The sequence below is a fragment of the Oncorhynchus gorbuscha genome, linkage group LG26, assembly GCF_021184085.1.
Source record: "Oncorhynchus gorbuscha isolate QuinsamMale2020 ecotype Even-year linkage group LG26, OgorEven_v1.0, whole genome shotgun sequence".
Classification (NCBI taxonomy): domain Eukaryota; kingdom Metazoa; phylum Chordata; class Actinopteri; order Salmoniformes; family Salmonidae; genus Oncorhynchus; species Oncorhynchus gorbuscha.
The window spans coordinates 846,337-866,777 of record NC_060198.1 but is presented as its reverse complement, the minus strand read 5'-3'; the positions used below and the strand labels follow the sequence as shown (position 1 = coordinate 866,777).

The window sequence follows — 20,441 nt, the reverse complement described above, 5'->3', positions numbered from 1 at the left end:
GTAAATGTCAGTTGGCTTTTCATATCCGATCATAGCTGAGTTAGAAGCAGAAGGTGAACAGGTCAGTGTTCCATAGCTGCGGGCAGAACAGTTGAAAGTGGAGCAGCAGCATGACCAGGTGGACTGGGGACAGCAAGGAGTCATCAGGCCAGGTAGTCCTGAGTCATGGTCCTAGGGCTCAGGTCCTCTGAGAGAGGAGAGAAAGAGAGAAAGAGAGAGAGTTAGAGGGAGCATACTTAAATTCACACAGGACACCGGATAAGACAGGAAAAATACTTCAGATATAACAGACTGACCGTAGCCCCCCAACACATAAACTATTGCACCATAAATACTGGAGGCTTTGACAGCCTTATGGCTTGGGGGTAGAAGCTGTTCAGGGACCTGTGGTTCCAGACTTGGTGTATCTGCTTGCATTGCGGAGAGAGAACAGTCCTCTGACACTGCCTGGTATAGAGATCCTGGATGGCAGTGAGCTTGGTCCTGTTGATGAACTGGACCATACGTACTTATTTGAGGATCTGAGGGACCATGCCAAATCTTTTCAGCCTCCTGAGGGGAAAGAGGCATTGTCGTGCCTTCTTCCTGACTGTGTTGGTGTGTGTGGACCATGTTAATTCCTTATTGATGTGGACACCGAGGAACTTAAAGCTCTTGATGCACCGGTACCGCTTGCTATGCAGAAACAGAGAGAACAGTCTATGGCTGTAGGCTGTTTGGAGTCAGTAACGATTTTCCGGGTATTTCACACCGGCCTATATAGAGGTCCTGGATGGCAGGGAGCTCGGCCCCAGTAATGTGCAGGGCTGTCCGCACCACCCTCTGTAGTGCCATGCAATAAAGGACGATGCTATTGCCATATCAAGCAATAATGAAGCCAGTCAGGATTTGAGGCTCCATGCCAATGCTTTTCAACCTCCTGAGGGAAAAGAGGTGCTGTCGCGCCTTCTTCACGACTGTGCACATGTGTGTGGACCATTTTAAGTAATTAGTGATTTGTACCCCGGGAACTTGAAGCTCTCGACCCGCTCCACTGCAGCCCTGTCGATGTGGATGGGGGCCTGCTCGGCCTTCCGTTTCCTGTGGTCCACAATCATCTCCTTTGTCTTTCTGTCTTTTAGGGAGAGGTTGTTGTCCTGGCACCATACTGCCAGGTCTCTGACCTCCTCCCTATAGGCTGTCTCATCGTTGTCGGTGATCAGACCTATCACAGTTTTTTCGTCAGCAGTGCTGTTGGAGTCGTGAGCGGCCACACAATCATGGTTGAACAGGGAGTACAGGATGGGACTAAGCACGCACCCCTGAGGGGACCCCCGTGTTGAGGGTGGGCACTATGGTGTTGAATGCAGAGCTGTGGTCAATGAACAACATTCTCACATAGGTGTTCCTCTTATCCAGGTGGAGTGGAGTACAATAGAGATTGCATCATCTGTGGATCTGTAGTGGAGGTATGTGAATTGCAGTGGGTCCAGGGTGTCTGTGATAATGGTGTTGATGTGAGCCATTTCCAGCCTTTCAAATCATTTCATGGCTATAGATGTAAGGGCAAGGGGCGATAGTCATTTAGACAAGTTACCTTTGCTTTCTTGGGCACAAGGTCTATGGTGGTCTGCTTAAAACAAGCGTGTGTTACAGACAGGGCCAGGGAGTAGTTGAACATTTCAGTGAAAACACTTGCCAGCTGACTAGAGTATGCTCTGAGTACGCGTTCTGGTAATCCATCAGGCCCCATGGCCGTGTGAATATTAACCTGTTTAAAAGTCTTACTCACATCGGCCAGAGAGAGCGAAATCATACAGTCGCCCACAACAGCTGGTGCTCTTATGCATGGTTCAGTGTAGCTTGACCCAAAGCGAGCATAGAAGGCATTTAGCTTGACTTGTAGGCTGGGTTTCCCTTGATAATCTGGGATAGTTTGGAAGCCCTGACACATCCGACGAGCATCAGGGCCGGTGTCATAAGATTGGATCTTAGTCCTTTATTGACATTTTGCCTGTTTGATGACTCGTCTGAGGTTTTTTATAAGCATCCGTATTAGTATCCCGCTCCTTCAAAGTGGCAGCTCTAGCCTTTAGCCCAGTTTGGATGTTGCCTGTAATCCATGGCTTCTGGTTGGGGTATGTACATACGTATGGTCACTGTGGGGACAATGTTGTTGACGCACTTATTAACCTCTCTGGGATATGTGGGACGGTAGAGTCCCAACTGGCCAACATCCAGTGAAAATGCAGATCGCCAAATTCAAATAAATTACTATAAAAATTTGACTTTCATGAAATCACACAATTCAATATACCAAACTAAAGCTACACTTGTTGTGAATCCAGCCAATATGTCATATTTCAAAAATGCTTTACGGCGAAAGCAAACAATGCTATTATCTGAGGATAGCACCCAAGCAAACAAATACAGACCATCATATTTCAACCCTCCAGCAGCGACACAAAATGCAGAAATAAAGATATAATTCATGCCTTACCTTTGACGAGCTTCTTCTGTTGACACTCCAATATGTCCCATAAACATCACAAATGGTCCTTTTGTTCGATTAATTCCGTCGATATATATCCAAAATGTCCATTTATTTGGCGCATTTGATCCAGAAGAACACTGGTTCCAACTCGCTCAACACGACTACAAAAGTTACCCGTAAGCTTTGTCCAAACATTTCAAACTATTTTTGTAATACATCTTTAGATATTTTTTACGGGATGATCTGTGTTCACTACCGGAGGAAAACAATGTGTAGCTTTCTGGTCACGCACCTCTAACAAACAGTACACTTCACTGGAGCCTCATTCTGAACATGGCTACTTCTTCATTTCTCAAAGGAAAAACCTCAACCAATTTCTAAAGACTGTTGACATCCAGTGGAAGCGATAGGAACTGCAAGAAGGTCCCTTAGAAATCTGGATTCCCAATGAAAACCCATTGAAAAGAGAATGACCAAAAAAAAAATCGGAATGGTTTGTCCTAGTAGTTTCGCCTGCCAAATAAGTCACAGACATGATTCAAACAGTTTTAGAAACTTCAGAGTGTTTTCTATCCAAATCTACTAATATGATGCATATCTTAGCTTCTGGGCATGAGAAGCAGGCAGTTTAATATGGGCACGCTTTTCATCCAAAATTCCGAATGCTGCCCCCTATCCTAGAGAAGGTAATGGAGCCGGTGACTGTGGTAAACTCCTCAATGTTATCAGATGAATCCTGGACTGTAACTTAGCATCTGCTTCCCTGGACCTCTTCCTTACTGAGCGTCACTGGTACTTCCTGTTAGATCTTTTTTCTTGTGAACAGGAGGATAGTTATGGTCAGATTTGCCATATGGACGGTGAGGAAGAGCCTTGTATATGTCTCTGTGTGAAGAGTAAAGGTGATCAAGAGTTTTGTCACCTGAAGTTGCACAGGTGACATGCTGGTAAAAATGAGGGAAAAACAGCTTTATAATCACCTGCCTCTGGATGTGCATATTCCTGTTTGCTTATGGCCCTATACAGCTGGTTGAGTGTGGGCTTAGGGCCAGCATCAGTTTGTGGTGGTAAATAGACAGCTCTGGAAAATAAATATAGATGAATGCTCTCTTGGTAAATATCATGGTCTGCAGCTTATCATGAGGTCATTTAACTCAGGCGAGTAAAAACCTTTGACCGGTAGTGTATATATTTTCCATGTCCTTGTTCAGCCAAGATTCAGAGAAACAAAGAATATTCCAGTTTTCCAGGCCAGGTTGATACTGTAGTCTTGAATGGAGCTCATCCAGTTTATTCTCCAGTGATTGCACATTCGCCAACAGAACAGAGGGCAATGGTGGTCGATTTATTTGACGAAGTAATCTCGTTAAGAGGCCGCCTCGCCTGCCTCTTTCTCGCCACCGCTTCCTCTTTCGAGTCCCGGGGATTAGGACCTGGTCCGGAGTAAGCAGGACGTCCTGAGCTGCCGGTTGTTGAAGTAGAAATCTCCATTTTTGGTCAAAGGAAATGATGGCGGAGACATTATGTACAAAGAAACTACACAAAACAGTAAAATTGGTCAGGAGCCTGTATAAACAGCCGCTAACCATTTCAGCGTCGTCTTCTATTCACCCCTAGAGAGGGTTTTTAGCCAATGGTGTGGACTATGGAGTGCAGTTTGTGAATTCATAGGTTATTATATCAGCTCTTTTAATGATCTCTGCTGTGGGCTTTATGTAGCTGTTTCTTCCCTGAGTCTTTTAGGCTGACATAAGAAAAGCAGAGAGAGAGAGAGAGAGAGAGAGAGAGAGAGAAAGGGAGAGAGAGAGAGAGAGAGAGAGAGAGAGAGAGAGAGAGAGAGGGAGAGAGAGAGAGAGAGAGAGAGAGAGAGAGAGAGAGAGAGGGAGAGAGACAGAGAGAGAGAGGGAGGGAGAGAGAGAGAGAGAGAGGGAGAGAGAGAGAGAGAGAGAGAGAGACAGAGAGAGAGAGAGAGAGAGAGAGAGAGAGAGAGAGAGAGAGAGAGAGGAGAGAGGAGAGGAGAGAGGGAGAGAGGGAGAGAGAGAGAGAGGGAGAGAGGGAGACGGAGAGAGACAGACAGAGAGAGAGGCACAGAACTTTTTGTCATTTTTGTTTTGTTTATTGTTTATTTCACTTACTTTGGCAATGTTAACACACGTTTCCCATGCCAATAAAGCCCCTTTGAATTAAATTGAGAACAATAGACAAGAGACTTCTGAATCAGAGCCGAAGATTGCTACTGTTGTTGTAGCAGTCCATAAACAAAGAAAACAGAGGGAGGAGGAGGAGGTGTGGACACTGTGTATGTGTTTCTCTCTGAATGTATTAATGTGTGTATGTGTGGTTGTCCTCTGAATGCATTGTAGTGCAGTATTCATAGAACCCTTTACCATTTGCCAGACGATCCCCAGGGCCAGAGCCAGAGGAGGTGAGCTCTTTACCAATAACATGGATGACTGGGAGGTGGACTGGGAGCTCCAGAACCCACCCTGGATAGAGATCCACCCACAGGATATGTCAGTGTGTAGGGGCTAGGACCTTTATCTATACACACACATGCAGGCCTGCAGGTACACACAGACAGACACACAGAGGATGGATGACCAGGGACCTCACCGGCACATCGAACCCCGTGGAGGTGTCTGTGTGTCGGGAAAACGCCATCCTTCTTCCTGGGGTTTGTTATTTGTCTCCGGGCCTCAATGTATGTGTTTTTGTGGCCACAGGCCTCCTGATCACTCACTAGATTAACCAGCAGGTCTAGGGCAGGATGGCTGCTTGATAGTACACAGCTTATCTACAGGCCTACATAGGAACAGGTTCAGGGGGACACATACAAACACACTCCTGGAGACTCCTGAGAGATGAGATGACTGGACAAAGGTGGCTCACATGTAGGGAGCATTATATATACTACTGTATATCTCACACACACACACACACACACACACACACACACACACACACACACACACACACACACACACACACACACACACACACACACACACACACACACACACACACACACACACACACACACACACACACACACACACACACACACTGGATAAAGGAGCTCAGTGAAGATGTTATTAAATAACCATATACCATATACTCACACAGTTTGTTTCCTTTTTGAAAAGGAAAGCCTCTCACGCTTCTCAACAATACCGTGACGTCAACCGGGGGGGGCTGCCTGCCTCTTTGACTTGCCTGGTAGAACTGTGCTACGTGCCCAGAGTTGGAAACAGCTGTGCATCAGGATTCATTCAGGAAGGCACTGTGAAGCTCCCACGCAGCCGATGGTGGATGATATTATAGCGAGTCAAAGGCACTTCAATACCCAAATGAGTGATCTGATAACCGGGTATTACTGGGTTGTCGTACCGGTAGGGGAGATATTATTGTGATACAAGTGAACATTTTGGATTGGCTATTTGGCCTGCTAACAAACTAGTCCTTATTAATTAAACATAATAATAGTAGGCTACACAGCCTTTAGATACCTAGGCTACTGTATATATAACATGTGTTAGTATATAGAGGATAGTAGGCTACACAGCCTTTAGATACCTAGGCTACTGTATATATAACATGTGTTAGTATAGAGAGAATAGTAGGCTACACAGCCTTTAGATACCTAGGCTACTGTATATATAACATGTGTTAGTATATAGAGGATAGTAGGCTACACAGCCTTTAGATACCTAGGCTACTGTATATATAACATGTGTTAGTATAGAGAGAATAGTAAGCTACACAGCCTTTAGATACCTAGGCTACTGTATATATAACATGTGTTAGTATATAGAGGATAGTAGGCTACACAGCCTTTAGATACCTAGGCTACTGTATATATAACATGTGTTAGTATAGAGAGAATAGTAAGCTACACAGCCTTTAGATACCTAGGCTACTGTATATATAACATGTGTTAGTATATAGAGGATAGTAAGCAATACCCACTCGGTACAAACTGGTTGAATCAATGTTGTTTCAACATAATTTGTCAACTTATTGTGATGTGGAATCTACATGAAAATACATTGGATTTGAAAAAAAGCTATCAATATAAACTGTTGTTTTGAGGGTGACATTTCAACCACAGTATTATGTCATCATGGTAACCACATTTCAACACAGACAAACCTTGTAAAAAATATGTTGAATTTGTATGTTTAAAACAAAGTCAGATCTTCAACTTCAAATCCACTATCGGGTATTAAATCTGGGCAGCATCTATCTACAGTTACCCATTGGTCTTCCATGCAAGGTTTTAACCAATCCCAGCCCTGTTCAGCCATGATATCTTCACTGACTATTACCAATGTGCTGTTGTGATAATGATTGCTGAGAGAGCTCCACTTAAAAAGTTGCTGTTGCTATGGAAGTCATTCCAAAGGCTAGGTTTAACAGAGCAAATGAAATGTGACCATACTTTACCAATCATATAACATCAATGGTGATATTTAGGCCTATATAACATTTGGGAAGTCATCAACAGTGGTGATATTTAGGCCTATATAACATTTGGGAAGTCATCAACAGTGGTGATATTTAGGCCTATATAACATTTGGGAAGTCATCAACAGTGGTGATATTTAGGCCTATATAACATTTGGGAAGTCATCAACAGTGGTGATATTTAGGCCTATATAACATTTGGGAAGTCATCAACAGTGGTGATATTTAGGCCTATATAACATTTGGGAAGTCATCAACAGTGGTGATATTTAGGCCTATATAACATTTGGGAAGTCATCAACAGTGGTGATATTTAGGCCTATATAACATTTGGGAAGTCATCAACAGTGGTGATATTTAGGCCTATATAACATTTGGGAAGTCATCAACAGTGGTGATATTTAGGCCTATATAACATTTGGGAAGTCATCAACAGTGGTGATATTTAGGCCTATATAACATTTGGGAAGTCATCAACAGTGGTGATATTTAGGCCTATATAACATTTGGGAAGTCATCAACAGTGGTGATATTTAGGCCTATATAACATTTGGGAAGTCATCAACAGCTATTGTATCAATTCAATTTAGAATTCCAATAATATTGATACTGATATAGAATTGTGTTTGGTTGTCAACACAACCACATGTCAACGTTTGGTTGAGACGGAGATGTGAATCCAACATATAACTGATCTATTTGTATTTCAGCTGGAATTAAAGACAGTCAGTGGCTCAGATGGAACTATCCAAGCAGTAGATACATCTCATTTAAATGTTGATAATATGTTGCGTTGTCAACCAAACACAATTCAATATTACTTTGTAATATAGTACATAGCCTAAAAGGCTATCTAACAAACTAATGTAACATTCAATCTTAAAACGAGTAACTTATCTATGGCCACATTTTGAGGTTACTGTAACTATACATGTATTCTTATGTAATAATAATCTGTGCAGAATCTCAAACAACCTGTACTTTGAATGTAATCTCAACTGGAATCCAGGTCATTTGGTTCTGCTATTAGATGACACACAGTGGTAACACATTCATCTGTAATCCAGGTCATTGTTCTGCTATTAGATGAAGCACAGTGGTAACACATTCATCTGTAATCCAGGTCATTTGGTTCTGCTATTAGATGAAGCACAGTGGTAACACATTCATCTGTAATCCAGGTCATTTGGTTCTGCTATTAGATGAAGCACAGTGGTAACACATTCATCTGTAATCCAGGTCATTTGGTTCTGCTATTAGATGAAGCACAGTGGTAACACATTCATCTGTAATCCAGGTCATTTGGTTCTGCTATTAGATGAAGCACAGTGGTAACACATTCATCTGTAATCCAGGTCATTTGGTTCTGCTATTAGATGAAGCACAGTGGTAACACATTCATCTGTAATCCAGGTCATTTGGTTCTGCTATTAGATGAAGCACAGTGGTAACACATTCAACTGTAATCCAGGTCATTTGGTTCTGCTATTAGATGAAGCACAGTGGTAACACATTCATCTGTAATCCAGGTCATTTGGTTCTGCTATTAGATGAAGCACAGTGGTAACACATTAAACTGTAATCCAGGTCATTTGGTTCTGCTATTAGATGAAGCACAGTGGTAACACATTAAACTGTAATCCAGGTCATTTGGTTCTGCTATTAGATGAAGCACAGTGGTAACACATTCAACTGTAATCCAGGTCATTTGGTTCTGCTATTAGATGAAGCACAGTGGTAACACATTCATCTGTAATCCAGGTCATTTGGTTCTGCTATTAGATGAAGCACAGTGGTAACACATTCAACTGTAATCCAGGTCATTGTTCTGCTATTAGATGAAGCACAGTGGTAACACATTCATCTGTAATCCAGGTCATTTGGTTCTGCTATTAGATGAAGCACAGTGGTAACACATTCAACTGTAATCCAGGTCATTTGCTTCTGCTATTAGATGAAGCACAGTGGTAACACATTCATCTGTAATCCAGGTCATTGTCCTGCTATTAGATGAAGCACAGTGGTAACACATTCATCTGTAATCCAGGTCATTGTTCTGCTATTAGATGAAGCACAGTGGTAACACATTCATCTGTAATCCAGGTCATTTGGTTCTGCTATTAGATGAAGCACAGTGGTAAAACATTCATCTGTAATCCAGGTCATTGTCCTGCTATTAGATGAAGCACAGTGGTAACACATTCATCTGTAATCCAGGTCATTGTTCTGCTATTAGATGAAGCACAGTGGTAACACATTCAACTGTAATCCAGGTCATTGTTCTGCTATTAGATGAAGCACAGTGGTAACACATTCATCTGTAATCCAGGTCATTGTTCTGCTATTAGATGAAGCACAGTGGTAACACATTCATCTGTAATCCAGGTCATTTGGTTCTGCTATTAGATGAAGCACAGTGGTAACACATTCATCTGTAATCCAGGTCATTTGCTTCTGCTATTAGATGAAGCACAGTGGTAACACATTCATCTGTAATCCAGGTCATTTGGTTCTGCTATTAGATGAAGCACAGTGGTAACACATTCATCTGTAATCCAGGTCATTTGCTTCTGCTATTAGATGAAGCACAGTGGTAACACATTCAACTGTAATCCAGGTCATTTGGTTCTGCTATTAGATGAAGCACAGTGGTAAAACATTCATCTGTAATCCAGGTCATTGTCCTGCTATTAGATGAAGCACAGTGGTAACACATTCATCTGTAATCCAGGTCATTGTTCTGCTATTAGATGAAGCACAGTGGTAACACATTCATCTGTAATCCAGGTCATTTGGTTCTGCTATTAGATGAAGCACAGTGGTAAAACATTCATCTGTAATCCAGGTCATTGTCCTGCTATTAGATGAAGCACAGTGGTAACACATTCATCTGTAATCCAGGTCATTTGGTTCTGCTATTAGATGAAGCACAGTGGTAACACATTCAACTGTAATCCAGGTCATTTGCTTCTGCTATTAGATGAAGCACAGTGGTAACACATTCATCTGTAATCCAGGTCATTTGGTTCTGCTATTAGATGAAGCACAGTGGTAACACATTCATCTGTAATCCAGGTCATTTGGTTCTGCTATTAGATGAAGCACAGTGGTAACACATTCATCTGTAATCCAGGTCATTGTTCTGCTATTAGATGAAGCACAGTGGTAACACATTCATCTGTAATCCAGGTCATTTGGTTCTGCTATTAGATGAAGGACAGTGGTAACACATTCAACTGTAATCCAGGTCATTTGGTTCTGCTATTAGATGAAGCACAGTGGTAAAACACATTCATCTGTTTGATAAATAAACACATCTGACCTTGTATTCCCATTTGAACTTTGCTGTGATTTTAAATGGCTGAAGGTGGAGTGATAGACATTTGGGTGACGACTAAACCATAAATCAGACATGGTTTTTCCAAAAGGAAATGTGGTTGTGCTTTTTGAAAGCATGGTGATAACACATTGGATTTTTTTGTGGGGTGAATAAAGGTTGTAATCTCATTGATCACCGTCTCAACCAAATATGACCCAATTATCCGACGGAGCCCTGTGACTATGCTATAGGTTTCAGACAGAGATAATGGTCACCGTTATTTCATGACACCATGTGATTAAATCAGTCCAACCGTCTTCTAGAGTCTGATCACAACGGGAGTGGTTGGCGACCCCCCTTATTCAGTAGTCTCTCGGTCTCTCCCTTCTTCCTCACTCCCTCTCCCCTTCCTCACTCCCTCTCCCCTTCCCTTGCACTTCCCACTCACTCCTCTCTCTCTCTCTCTCTCTCTCTCTCTCTCTCTCTCTCTCTCTCTCTCTCTCTCTCTCTCTCTCTCTCTCTCTCTCTCTCGCCCTCGCGCCTTCCGAGCTTGATCACACGGTGCTGTCACGGGATAATTAACTGCCTTTTTAAAACGCTGCAGAACGGATCATAGACTACGTTTCTAATGGAATCCGCGATTTAAAGGTAGGCTACGGCTAATTTATGTGTTTCAATTAATTACAATATCAGCCTCTTTTCAAGGGGTAGTTGAATAGCGTTAAAACATTCTCAGTTGACGGTTTTTGGTGTGGAATATGTTGTTTGAAAGTGATTCTCAGCCGCTGCAGTTGGAAAAGAAGGTGCTGCGCGGTATGCTTTGACAGCTCTCATAGCAACTGGGTTTCAACAGCTTTCTCTGGCTGCGGTGTGTGTGGAGCGCGAAGTGGTTTCCGGTGGAACGTTCTAACTGACAGCATGAGAAGGGACTGGTCCCCTCTAACATGCTCCGTTTGGGTCAGTGGTTTGTAGCCTATTGCCCGATCTGTAGCGAACCCAAACCAAGCGGATTTAAAACAAGCTGATGGAAAGCAGTTGATTACCTAATACCTGTGTGTGTATTTAACTGTTAGAAAGAAAGGTATCAGTAGCCGATGTGAAAGCCAGCTGTTGATAACGTTTGGACGGGGATGAGCTGCTCCAAGCCAGGGGTGCCTGGACTGGGTGTAGCCTACATGGACCTACAAGCTCCCACAGTGATGCAAAGGGTTCTGGGACGGGACGGTTGGTGTTGTGAGCAGAACTGTATCTGGTGCCAAAGCTGAGGCAGATGCGTCTCGCGGGCTGGCTGCACGAGCCGCATGTGGCGTGTGTGTGTGTGTGTGGCTTCGTGATTGACGTGTCTTTAGCCTACACCCCCTCCAAAATATCATTTATTCACACATGGATTCACCCGTTTATAATTGTAATAATAATGTGTTTTCGGAGGCTAATATGAATATCGATTTATTGGTAAGCGTTCCAAATGAGCGCTTCATCGGCACAATTACATTTTCCCGAAGTGACTATATTCATGGGAATGTGAGTGTCTTTATGTGACTGTGTGTGTGACAGAGAGAGCGAGAGAAAGACAAAGACTGACTGACAACGGGGGTTGCTCGCGCCTTCAACGCTTTGTTTAAAATCTTGCAAATGCGCATGCAGTGACTGGCGAAACCTGGGGTCCCCGCTCGCGACTCGCTGTCACCTCGGCGGCATCGACCGTCAGGCAGACTTTACCGCCACGGAATAGTGATCGTCACCATCTGTGCACCGGGACCGGGGCTCATGCACCCGTCAGCTGTTACCACCCCGGGTTGGGTTATTACCGGGGCAGACACCGTTTGCACAACATGACGAATGAGTGTAGCAACGATACTAATAATGAGTGATACTATGTCAAAAGCAAACCAATGGACCCTAAATGACAGTTTGATTTGATTCAAGATAAAACGATTATTTCCCCGGAAGACTGTTGCATTCTCCAATGCCAGCTGGTTGTTGTTCGGTTTATTTTACAATGAGTTGTTATATTGCTGTTTTGGGGGGCTTATGTCTTCTCAGACTGTGGTAGAACAAGATACATAATTGTTTCTGTATCATCATCATCACCACCATGTTCAGCTAAATAGAAACTGAATGAAATCTTGATACACAAAAGCTCCTGATAATATGTTATTTTATCTCCATTCTTTACCCTGCTAGCACTTCTCTCTCTCTCTCTCTCTCTCTCTCTCTCTCTCTCTCTCTCTCTCTCTCTCTCTCTCTCTCTCTCTCTCTCTCTCTCTCTCTCTCTCTCTCTCTCTCTCTCTCTCTCTCTCTCTCTCTCTCTCTCTCTCTCTCTCTCTCTCTCTCTCTCTCTCTCTCTCTGCCTGTCTCTCTCTCTCTCTCTCTGCCTCTCTGCCTGTCTCTCTCTCTCTCTCTGCATCTCTCTCTCTCTGCCCGTGTCTCTCTCTCTGCCTCTCTCCCCCCCCCTCTCTCTACCTGTCTCTCTCTCTCTCTCTCTGCCTCTCTCTCTCTCTCTCTCCCTCTGCCTCTCTGCTTGTCTCTCTCTCTCTCTGCCTCTCTCTCTCTCTCTCTGCCTCTCTGCCTGTGTCTCTCTCTCTCTGCCTCTCTGTCTCTCTCTCTCTGCCTCTCTCTCTCTGCCTCTCTGCCCGTGTCTCTTTCTCTCTCTCTCTCTCTGCCTCTCTCTCTCTGCCTCTCTCTCTTTCTCTCTCTCTCTCTCTCTCTGACTGTGTGTCTCTCTCTCTGCCTCTCTCTCTCTCTCTGCCTGTGTCTCTCTCTCTCTCTGCCTCTCTCTCTCTGTCTGTGTGTCTCTGTCTGCATGTGTATCTCCCTCCATCTCTTTGTATTCAGCTCTATGAGTCCTAACTATAGCTATGACGGTCTTTCATTCATACTTATTTCACTGTGGGCAGATCAGATCCGCAGCTACTGGCCATGTATGTGTGTGGACATGAGTCACCAGTGGGCCACATCTTGTTATAAGGGCCTTATTAAACACGACCTGCATTACGTCTCAACTCAACTATGATCCAGCCATGAACCCACGCATCCGGTCGGTGCTGAGGCTGGTGTGTGTGTGTAAGGGGTTAGGATGTGTGTGTGTGAGGGTAGTTGGGCTGTGTGTGACCGTGTGTGACACATATCTGTATGTACATGTGACGTGTGTGTGATGTCAGTGGCCGGGGGGCAGTGGTCCCTAAAGAGCAGCTAGCCAGCCGATCCAATAAAGTCATGATGTCAGTAATGATGCTATTACTGGAGATGGCCTGACAGGTTACACAGACTAATGGACACACACACACACACACACACACACACACACACACACACACACACACACACACACACACACACACACACACACACACACACACACACACACACACACACACACACACACACACACACACACACACACACACACACACACACACACACACACACACACACACACACACACACACACACACACACACACGTAGTGCAGTGTTGTGTGTGTCTGCCACAGCCACAATAATAATGCTGCCTGCACAAAGGAATTCTTATCTGGTCAACAAATGTTTATATGCTTGTATTGTACCAGTGTGTCAGTCTGTCTGTAACTCCAGACAGCTAGAGGAGAGGAGGACAGAGTGTGGCTGTCTGTCTGTAACTCCAGACAGCTAGAGGAGAGGAGGACAGAGTGTGGCTGTCTGTCTGTAACTCCAGACAGCTAGAGGAGAGGAGGACAGAGTGTGGCTGTCTGTCTGTAACTCCAGACAGCTAGAGGAGAGGAGGACAGAGTGTGACTGTCTGTAACTCCAGACAGCTAGAGGAGAGGAGGACAGAGTGTGTCAGTCTGTCTGTAACTCCAGACAGCTAGAGGAGAGGAGGACAGAGTGTGTCTGTCTGTAACTCCAGACAGCTAGAGGAGAGGAGGACAGAGTGTGGCTGTCTGTCTGTAACTCCAGACAGGTAGAGGAGAAGAGGACAGAGTGTGTCTGTCTGTAACTCCAGACAGCTAGAGGAGAGGAGGACAGAGTGTGTCAGTCTGTCTGTAACTCCAGACAGCTAGAGGAGAGGAGGACAGAGTGTGTCAGTCTGTCTGTAACTCCAGACAGCTAGAGGAGAGGAGGACAGAGTGTGTCTGTCTGTAACTCCAGACAGCTAGAGGAGAGGAGGACAGAGTGTCTGTAACTCCAGACAGCTAGAGGAGAGGAGGACAGAGTGTGTCAGTCTGTCTGTAACTCCAGACAGCTAGAGGAGAGGAGGACAGAGTGTGTCTGTCTGTCTGTAACTCCAGACAGCTAGAGGAGAGGAGGACAGAGTGTGTCAGTCTGTCTGTAACTCCAGACAGCTAGAGGAGAGGAGGACAGAGTGTGGCTGTCTGTCTGTAACTCCAGACAGCTAGAGGAGAGGAGGACAGAGTGTGGCTGTCTGTCTGTAACTCCAGACAGCTAGAGGAGAGGAGGACAGAGTGTGTCAGTCTGTCTGTAACTCCAGACAGCTAGAGGAGAGGAGGACAGAGTGTGTCAGTCTGTCTGTAACTCCAGACAGCTAGAGGAGAGGAGGACAGAGTGTGGCTGTCTGTCTGTAACTCCAGACAGCTAGAGGAGAGGAGGACAGAGTGTGTCTGTCTGTAACTCCAGACAGCTAGAGGAGAGGAGGACAGAGTGTGGCTGTCTGTCTGTAACTCCAGACAGCTAGAGGAGAGGAGGACAGAGTGTGGCTGTCTGTCTGTAACTCCAGACAGCTAGAGGAGAGGAGGACAGAGTGTGGCTGTCTGTCTGTAACTCCAGACAGCTAGAGGAGAGGAGGACAGAGTGTGGCTGTCTGTCTGTAACTCCAGACAGCTAGAGGAGAGGAGGACAGAGTGTGGCTGTCTGTCTGTAACTCCAGACAGCTAGAGGAGAGGAGGACAGAGTGTGTCTGTCTGTAACTCCAGACAGCTAGAGGAGAGGAGGACAGAGTGTGTCAGTCTGTCTGTAACTCCAGACAGCTAGAGGAGAGGAGGACAGAGTGTGTCAGTCTGTCTGTAACTCCAGACAGCTAGAGGAGAGGAGGACAGAGTGTGTCAGTCTGTCTGTAACTCCAGACAGCTAGAGGAGAGGAGGACAGAGTGTGTCAGTCTGTCTGTAACTCCAGACAGCTAGAGGAGAGGAGGACAGAGTGTGTCAGTCTGTCTGTAACTCCAGACAGCTAGAGGAGAGGAGGACAGAGTTTGTCAGTCTGTCTGTAACTCCAGACAGCTAGAGGAGAGGAGGACAGAGTGTGTCAGTCTGTCTGTAACTCCAGACAGCTAGAGGAGAGGAGGACAGAGTGTGTCAGTCTGTCTGTAACTCCAGACAGCTAGAGGAGAGGAGGACAGAGTGTGGCTGTCTGTCTGTAACTCCAGACAGCTAGAGGAATGGATGACAAAGTCGGCTGTCGAGGTCTTGCGATTTGAGTCTTGTTCTGGGTCTCGTAGGCTCCTCTGGTCTTAATTCAATATTTGCTGTTGACAGCAGAATACAAAATCGGTTGGTGTGATAAAGAGTGTATTGGGGAAAGTGATGAATCTGTTGGTGTGATAAAGAGTGTATTGGAGAATGTGATGAATCTGTTGGTGTGATATAGAGTGTATTGGGGAAAGTGATGAATCTGTTGGTGTGATAAAGAGTGTATTGGAGAATGTGATGAATCTGTTGGTGTGATATAGAGTGTATTGGGAAAAGTGATGAATCTGTTGGTGTGATATAGAGTCAGAGTGTATTGGGGAAAGTGATGAATCTGTTGGTGTGATATAGAGTGTATTGGGGAAAGTGATGAATCTGTTGGTGTGATAAAGAGTGTATTGGAGAATGTGATGAATCTGTTGGTGTGATATAGAGTGTATTGGGGAAAGTGATGAATCTGTTGGTGTGATATAGAGTCAGAGTGTATTGGGGAAAGTGATGAATCTGTTGGTGTGATATAGAGTGTATTGGGGAAAGTGATGAATCTGTTGGTGTGATAAAGAGTGTATTGGAGAATGTGATGAATCTGTTGGTGTGATATAGAGTGTATTGGGGAAAGTGATGAATCTGTTGGTGTGATAAAGAGTGTATTGGAGAATGTGATGAATCTGTTGGTGTGATATAGAGTGTATTGGGGAAAGTGATGAATCTGTTGGTGTGATATAGAGTGTATTGGGGAAAGTGATGAATCTGTTGGTGTGATAAAGAGTGTATTGGAGAATGTGATGAATCTTTTGGTGTGATATAGAGTGTATTGGGGAAAGTGATGAATCTGTTGGTGTGATATAGAGTGTATTGGGGAAAGTGATGAATCTGTTGGTGTGATATAGAGTGTATTGGGGAAAGTGATGAATCTGTTGGTGTGATAAAGAGTGTATTGGAGAATGTGATGAATCTGTTGGTGTGATATAGAGTGTATTGGGGAAAGTGATGAATCTGTTGGTGTGATATAGAGTGTATTGGGGAAAGTGATGAATCTGTTGGTGTGATAAAGAGTGTATTGGAGAATGTGATGAATCTTTTGGTGTGATATAGAGTGTATTGGGGAAAGTGATGAATCTGTTGGTGTGATATAGAGTGTATTGGGGAAAGTGATGAATCTGTTGGTGTGATATAGAGTGTATTGGGGAAAGTGATGAATCTGTTGGTGTGATATAGAGTGTATTGGGGAAAGTGATGAATCTGTTGGTGTGATATAGAGTGTATTGGGGAAAGTGATGAATCTGTTGGTGTGATATAGAGTGTATTGGAGAATGTGATGAATCTGACAGAGGAGACAAGACAAGGAAGACCTGGGGGAATTGGGACACAGCCAGTGTCTCTGCAGGCAAGAGGAAATAGATAGTAGAAACCAAACGTATCCTTCAACCTATTCATGTTTATGAGGGAAACGGAGACAAGGAAAGGAAGCAATGTGGGAGAATTGGGACCAAGCCAGTATCTTGAGGGACCAGTAAAAACCTTGTCGCGTTCCTCGCTTGACGTCCCCTAACTCTAAACACCAACCTGTGCCCCAAATGGCACCCCATTCCCTATATAGAGCCCTATGGGTCCTGATCAAAAGTAGTGCACTATACAGGGAATATGGTGCTATTTGTGATGCAGACCTCTACCCTGAACACAAAACAACACTTCTTTTTGAGAGGAGTTCAAAGTTAAAGCTCAGAATCCAAAACTTTGGTAGCAAAACGACCAGGCTACGGTTACAATTGATTGCTCTTCTCTCTTTCTCCCCTAATCCCCTCTCTCCTTGAATTCCTCCTGCCCTGAAGTACAACATCTGAATCCACATCTCCACTTTAAAAGGCTGTATCACATCTGGCTGTGACTGGGAGTCCCGCAGGGCGGTGCACAATTCCCCCAGCGTCGTCTGGGGGAGGCCGGGGTAGGCCGGGGTAGGGGAGGGTTTGACCGGGGTAGGGGAGGGTTTGACCGGGGTAGGCCATCAATTGTAAATAAGAATTTGTTCTTAACTGACTTGCCTTGTTAAATAAATGTTCAATAAAATAAAATAAAAAAGCTTGGTTTGAAACCACTCTGGCTGCAGTTGGAGTTTGTTCCCTTTTCTCTGTTTCTCCCCCCAATCCTACTCTTAGAATTTAGTTACAGATGAATTAAGACCTTGGTTTTGATAGTTGTTAAATATGTAGAGGGATAGTTTTCACCAGAGCAATTGTCTTGTTGCTTAACTTGACTGCATTTTGGATTAAGTTTGCACTGCAGGGAGGGAAAATGAAATATTTTCATGTAGGGTATTTCCAATTCTTAAAAAGACTGCACCAAAATGGAATTGAACCAGGAACCCCCCTTTATGTTGGGTTTAAACGCTGTGAATACACGGTTATGGAGGATAATGAATTCAGAGTGAAGTATCGTGTGTGTGTGTGTGTGTGTGTGTGTGTGTGTGTGTGTGTGTGTGTGTGTGTGTGTGTGTGTGTGTGTGTGTGTGTGTGTGTGTGTGTGTGTGTGTGTGTGTGTGTGTGTGTGTGTGTGTGTGTGTGTGTGTGTGTGTGTGTGTGTGTGTGTGTATGTATTTGACTGAATATGTTTTATATTGAATGTCTCTGACTCACCTGATTAACCTGGATAATACCTGTGTGCTCAAACAGGGAAATCTATGCATATTGTCTTTGTGTATGAGTATGTGTGTGTGCTTGCGTGTGTGTGTGTGTGTGTGTAGCTTTTGTGTGTGTGTGGTGTGTTTGTGTTATGTGTTTGTGCATGTATAAGGTCCTCAACTTCTGTAACCCAGTTCTGCCCCTCACAGTGTGTAGTAAGTAAGTACTTCCTGTCACCTCAACCACAACTACACACATGTTGCCTCTAGCTGTCTCTCAATAGGCCACAACGCCTGACGCCTTTTACAGGGTATGTTTGTAGGTGTTTGTGTGCGTGTGTGTGTGTGTGTGTATGTTTGTAGGTGTGGTGTGTGTGTGTGTCTTGGTGTGTGTGTCTTGGTGTCTTGGTCCTAATTATGGTAGTTGGGGTAATTTATCAATGGGAGGCTCATAAAAACGGGACACCCTGTCTAACAAGCCAGGAAGCCACACAGGAGGTGTGTGTCACTGTTGTGTGTGTGTCAGTGTTGTGTGTGTGTCACTTTTGTGTGTGTGTGTGTGTCAGTGTGTGTGTCAGTGTTGTGTGTGTGTCACTTTTGTGTGTGTGTGTGTCAGTGTTGTGTGTGTGTCAGTGTTGTGTATGTGTGTGTCAGTGTTGTGTGTGTTTCAGTGTTGTGTGTGTGTCAGTGTTGTGTGTGTGTGTCAGTGTTGTGTGTGTGTCAGTGTTGTGTGCGTGTCAGTGTTGTGTGTGTGTCAGTGTTGTGTGTGTGTCAGTGTTGTGTGTGTGTGTCAGTGTTGTGTGTGTGTGTCAGTGTTGTGTGTGTGTCACTTTTGTGTGTGTGTGTGTCAGTGTTGTGTGTGTGTCAGTGTTGTGTGTGTGTCAGTGTTGTGTGTGTGTCAGTGTTGTGTGTGTTGTGTGTCAGTGTTGTGTGTGTGTCAGTGTTGTGTGTGTCAGTGTTGTGTGTGTGTCAGTGTTGTGTGTGTGTCAGTGTTGTGTGTGTGTGTCAGTGTCAGTGTTGTGTGTCAGTGTCCGTGTCAGTGTTGTGTGTCAGTGTCAGTGTCAGTGTTGTGTGTGTGTGTCAGTGTTGTGTGTGTGTGTCAGTGTTGTGTGTGTGTCAGTGTTGTGTGTGTCAGTGTTGTGTGTGTCAGTGTTGTGTGTGTGTGTGTCAGTGTTGTGTGTGTGTGTGTCAGTGTTGTGTGTGTGTCAGTGTTGTGTGTGTGTCAGTGTTGTGTGTGTGTGTCAGTGTTGTGTGTGTGTCAGTGTTGTGTGTGTCAGTGTTGTGTGTGTGTCAGTGTTGTGTGTGTGTCAGTGTTGTGTGTGTGTCAGTGTTGTGTGTGTGTGTGTTGTGTGTGTGTGTCAGTGTTGTGTGTGTGTGTCAGTGTTGTGTGTGTCAGTGTTGTGTGTGTGTCAGTGTTGTGTGTGTGTGTCAGTGTTGTGTGTGTCAGTGTTGTGTGTCAGTGTTGTGTGTTGTGTGTGTGTGTCAGTGTTGTGTGTGTGTCAGTGTTGTGTGTGTGTCAGTGTTGTGTGTGTGTGTCAGTGTTGTGTGTGTGTGTCAGTGTTGTGTGTGTGTCAGTGTTGTGTGTGTGTGTCAGTGTTGTGTGTGTGTGTCAGTGTGTGTGTGTGTGTCAGTGTTGTGTGTGTGTCAGTGTTGTGTGTATGTGTCAGTGTTGTGTGTGTGTCAGTGTTGTGTGTGTCAGTGTTGTGTGTGTCAGTGTTGTGTGTGTGTCAGTGTTGTGTGTGTCAGTGTTGTGTGTGTGTGTCAGTGATGTGTGTGTGTGTGTGTCAGTGTTGTGTGTGTGTCAGTGTTGTGTGTGTGTGTGTGCAGGTACCTGAAACAGCAGGTGATATTATAAGTTCCTCTGATTGGACTGCTTCATGTAATCCCTCTCTTCACTGAGACACTGAAAGGTGAGATGAAACCAGGAAGCGTACGTGATTATAGGTATTAAGACACCACACAGTATTTCAAAACTGTCAGGACACAATGTAGCACAGGTTGATTGGCAGTTGAAAACTGTTATGACAACGCTAAGTAACACAATCACGGTGGAACTTATGGCTGGTACAACACCAGGTAGCAAAGTTGAAATGTCAGGTAAAACTGTTATGACAACGCTAGTTAAAGATGAGGCATTATATGGCTTTGCTAAGTAGCACTGTGACACCC

At 44.5% G+C, this 20,441-nt stretch overlaps 1 long non-coding RNA gene across 1 annotated transcript in view; it reads left to right on the top strand.

Annotated features, from left to right (window-relative positions):
- Positions 1-10,805: 10,805 nt before the first annotated feature.
- Positions 10,806-20,441, top strand: part of LOC124015190 — a 281,103-nt gene continuing 271,467 nt past the window's right edge. Inside the window, exon 1 of the long non-coding RNA XR_006835107.1 lies at positions 10,806-10,904. This is a non-coding gene — a long non-coding RNA (uncharacterized LOC124015190). The remainder of the gene's footprint in view (positions 10,905-20,441) is intronic.